The 5,093-nt window shown below is 40.8% G+C and overlaps 1 long non-coding RNA gene across 1 annotated transcript; it reads left to right on the forward strand.

Moving 5' to 3' along the window:
• The first annotated feature begins 3,263 nt into the window (after positions 1-3,263).
• LOC136940379 (uncharacterized) lies at positions 3,264-4,642 on the forward strand. The gene is made up of 3 exons (XR_010876387.1): positions 3,264-3,453; positions 3,535-3,600; positions 4,581-4,642. It is a non-coding gene; the product is annotated as an uncharacterized lncRNA (long non-coding RNA).
• The last annotated feature ends 451 nt before the right edge of the window (positions 4,643-5,093 follow it).

Below are 5,093 nucleotides of genomic sequence, written 5' to 3' on the forward strand. Positions count from 1 at the left end.
GTATGTTTCATTCATTGAACAAATAAATTATAATTCCATACTGTTTTGTTCAGCTTGACGTAGCGTCCATTATCTGGGTCATAGGTAGCTTACTTGAGAGAGGTGGGGCCTTCCAGCGAGGGGGCCGAGCTTCAGCTCCTTCAGGCGACACGCCCCCCCCACCCACCCAGTCTCGAACAGAGAAGACTGCTGATTTTCTTAAGATTTCAAAGCCTAATTTAACATAGGCCTACTTGTCGGTGTTTTTTTTCCATTCAAATTTGGATGGGTAGTTAATAACACATTATTATGTGGTGTGGTGAACTTGAAACTCGTTTTTAATTCCACTTTACAGGATCTTTAACCCAACATGTTGTGTTGATCATTCAACGCCTCAATGCCTAGCTAGCATTAGCCTACCTGAACAAGCTGTATAGCAAACATAGAAGCACATTCAACTATTTAAATGGAATTATACAAACACAGAGAAAACATAACGTTGTTATAAACGGTTTTATTTTCTGTTTAACCCTTGTGTTATCTTCGGGTCATTCTGACCCATCAGTCATTGTGACCCACCGTCGTATTGCGACAACTTTACTGCATAAAAAAACAAATTTGGGTAAACACAACGGTGGTTCGTTATGAACCTTTGGGTCATGTGACCCGAAGGCAGCACAAGGGTAAAGTACTGTAGACTACCTTTTCTATTTGTATCATCATCCACTTTTGGCGCCTTCACGAACGAACAGCCAGTCGTTAGCTCTACTTAGAGCTATGGTAAACAAAAAAGCATCCAGGTGCAAATAAAAACTCCTTAAAACAAATTGTTTTTAGTACAGTACGGTGGGGTTCTTCTGTATAGTTAACATTTGTCGCTGGCTAGACTAGTAAATGTAAGTTAGCCGGTTGCAAACTGAGATGACGGCTAAAACAATATCCTCACTAGGACTCGGAGAATCGCACCATTCAGTTGCTGCAAGAAATTTGGCTACACCGCCGGACTAGTATTTTTGCTGTCCATAGTCTTGGTAGGTACAACAGCAGGGCTCGACCATAACGATGGCCCGGGGCCAGTAAAAAGTAACTCGGGACAGTTAAACTTGCAACTCACTGTCCCGATCGGGCCACTGCAAAGCATTGATTGATTGTAAAACTTAAAATGAACGAATCGTTTCTGTTTCCTCTTGTTACCAGTACTGAGCCTATGCAGGTCACGTGAAAAATGATCCAAAGACTCATACCCGGCAGATGAACGAATCATTGATCCGAAGACCCGGTTGTCAGAAGAACGAAACATTGATCCGAAGACATAGTTGGAAGGTGAATGATTCGTTCATCTGCCGGTTACGAGTCTTTGGAACGTTTTTCATGTGACCTGCATAGGCTCAGTACTGGTAGCTAGCAAAAACAGAAACGATTCGTTCATTTTGACTGGTTCTTTGGATACGGATCTTTGGATCGTTTTTCACGTGACCTGCATAGGCTTAGTACTGGTAGCTAGCAAAAACAGAAAGGATTCGTTCATTTTGACTGGGTCTTCGGATACGGATCTTTGGATCATTTTCCACGTGACCTGCATAGGCTCAGAAGAGGAAACAGAAAGGATTTGTTTCGTTCATTTTGCTGAATGAGTTTCAAAGAACCGAATCAGTAAAATGATCCGAACTTCCCATCACTAGAAAGCATATGCAAAGCGCAAAAACGTTATGGCACTGAAATGTGGAGTTAGACCGTTGAACATTTTCTCTTCCGTTTTCAGCTCAGGTTTTGTAGGCGGAGCCAAAACCCGACCGATCTAAGTCACATCTACCTATCTAGCCTACCTCAGATCACTGACGGTTGCATTCTGTTACTCAGATGGTACGATGCAAAGACAAAGTAATTAATACATAAAACACTCAAAGACTGCAGGTATACAGGTCTGTTCTGATATCTGCAATTGATTTAGCTAGTGTTGCTGTTTTTGCAAAATTCCATAAATTCGAGGGGGCGGAGATTCAGCTCTTTCAGGCGACACGCCCCCCCCCCCCCCCCAGTCTCAGCGGAGTGCACCAGCTGGGCGTAAAATAATTGTTCTTAACTCCTACATCGGTCTTAGCTACATCCGACTTTGTGATTTGAATTTACACCAAGTGCACCAAGCTTGACAGAACACGGTCGTAGCTACGCCTGGTTTTAAGATGCGCGTCCTTGTGAAAATACGAAAGCGTTGATCGTTGCCAAGCAACACATTTAAGCCTATCCAAAGCGCACTCTATTTCCCTTCAAAACAAGCCATGGATTAAAAAAACAAACGAAAAATATATTTTACTGATAGAGAAATTAGAAAACTTATACTAACTTAAAGTTACGACTAGTGCACCAGTTAGACTTAAGCCCTTTATGTGCTACACCTGGGTGTACATTTTACGCCTAGTGGGGAGCAGGCGTAAATTGGAAAATCGGAATATCCATGGTAGCCTAATTATAATAATGTACAACAGTTTGATCGCACATGCAGGGCATCTTGTTTATAGGCAACATATGGAAAGGGCATTAAGGCGAGAAAGATTCGTCCGTCTTCGCACAAATCCACTGTTAATTTTATTGGTGATTGATTTCCAAGCTGATTGTTTCTGTTTGTGTTGATATTATAAAATTTCCACGTGAGCACGCTTCTATTCTGAGTAAACAACTACCCAGCTAACAAGGGACGTCCTGGGGACGTTCGGTGACGTTCCTATTTGGTCCCCTATAGGTTATACCGTGACGTTATCCGTAGGACGTCCTTAGGACGTTATTAAAGTTCCTAAAAAGGTCACAATTTAGTCAGTTATAGACATTTATTATTAAACTTTCAGGGGACGTTCCAGGAACGTCCGTGGTTGGTTATGATATGACATTATGTTAAAAACTTTCGGGGGACATTCGTGACGTTCCAGGAACGTCCCTGGTTGGTTATGATACGACATTATGTTAAAAAATTTCGGGGACATTCGGGACGTTCCAGGAACGTCCCTGGTTGGTTATGATATGACATTATGTTTAAAACTTTCGGGGGGTTCCAGAACGTCATTCGTTGGTCATAACCTAACCATCTAAATACCGAACGGATATTTTCGTTTGTGTGTCATTCTGTGATGTGACTTGCTCGAGCTATAGCCTACTGTCACTGTGGAAACTGTACAGTATTAAATCAATTGTTTATGTATGGTACCAATAACTTGCATTTGAGCGAAGTATATCATTAGTAATAAATAATTTGGTGATGTACCATCACTGAAACAACATCTAAGCTGGATCCAGCCTATCCAAGCACCAGCTGCGTCTCTAGAAATGTTCCATATAGCCTATTACAACACATCTCTCGCGGACGTCACCGCTCGTGACGTGAACACTGTTGTTGAGTGAAGAAGTCGTTGAGAGACAGCAAAACTTTTTGATCCCGCATCCTTCATTTATAGCTATAATACCGTGTGATAATCAATTCGTGTAAATATATCTTCAACTGAAGTTTTAGTGTTGATAGTATAGTTCTTTGTTATTGTGTTTTTAATAGTGTTTTTTGTGTAGTTGGCTAGTTTAGAGTAATTTAGCGCACTCCTGTGAAGGTGGGCCACCCGAAGGACAGAATTTGAGGTAAATATGTTTTAATACAAACTTTAGCTCTGCTATCTACAGTATGTATTTGTATGTTTATCCAACGTGAAATAGCCATATCGAACATAAATGTATATTAATTTCTAGCCAATTTGAGTTGGCACTGGTTTTCTAATTCGGCTAAATTGAGACGTCGTACAGTACTGTATCGTCTTAATTTGTACAGTACAGTACTGTACTGTAGCTAACAATCTTATTGATAGCACTAGCTAGCTCTAAATCGGATGCCTACACACTAGTGGTGTCGTCTCTTTAAGGATACAGAAAATACAAAACAGCTGAAGCTACTTTTGGACAGGTGAAGGCTACAGCTCTAGCTAGTCAAGTAGCTCTAGAGTAGCAAGCTACTTTTGGACAGTTAGACTAGAGCTACTGTACAATGAACCAAGACGTTTTGCAAGAAAAGTAGCTATCATAATGACAGTTGGCTGTCATTGCCACTTAGCGTCATTGTTGTCCTGGTTACGGACTCAGACGCGCATGATCTCTACTTACTCTTGCTACGTCGGACAAGCTCTAAATCGGATGCCTACACACTAGTGGTGTCGTCTCTTTAAGGATACAGAAAATACAAAACAGCTGAAGCTACTTTTGGACAGGTGAAGGCCACAGCTCTAGCTAGTCAAGTAGCGTTAGCTCTACTGTAGAATAGCAAGCTACTTTTGGACAGTTAGCTCTAGACTATAGCTACAATAAACCAAGACGTTTTGCAAGAAAAGTATCATAATGACATGCTACGTTGCTACGTCGGACAAATGTTCACGATGAGTAGATGAAGGAAAGTTGATTAGCACTAGCTAGATGGTTGTAAATATATGGATACTGAAGGTCAGGGAAGCTTTCCGTTTCACTTTTTACGGTCCTAAAAATAACTCCAGGAGCATATGGATACAATACACTTCCACTTAATGTTCTTTGCATTTGATCTGCTGTCTAACTGTAGCTAATTCATGTTGCAGGTGTTGATTCCGGACGTACTGGTGGAGGACGAGGAGGAAGAGGAGGGAGAGGATGAGGAGGGGTTGACACAGGAGGGGTTGACACAATTAAATATATATATATATATGCATTTGAATAAAGTGTTTGTTTATACTGTAAATCGTGTTTTTTCTTCTATAAGCATACACATAATAAGTTACAATACAGCCTGTTATACAAGTTGATTTTTTTAAATAAAGAAGTTAAATTACATTTTTGAGTTTAAGTGAACACATTCAGTTTAGTTTTGCACTATAGGCTAATATGCATTGTATACTTTGTATACAATACATATCCATTATATGCATAAATGAGACTATAAATTAAGGTTCAGAAATTGATTCAGCATTTGGTATGCGAAAGTTATCAGGACGTCGCAAGGGAACGTCCCCTTGACGTCGCAGACAAACGTCCCCTGAACGTCCCCTTAATGTTATGAGGACGTTACATGGACGTCCCGGGGACGTTTGTCTGCAACGTCCCCGGGACTTTCA

This window comes from Osmerus mordax, chromosome 3, assembly GCF_038355195.1.
Source record: "Osmerus mordax isolate fOsmMor3 chromosome 3, fOsmMor3.pri, whole genome shotgun sequence".
Taxonomy (NCBI): domain Eukaryota; kingdom Metazoa; phylum Chordata; class Actinopteri; order Osmeriformes; family Osmeridae; genus Osmerus; species Osmerus mordax.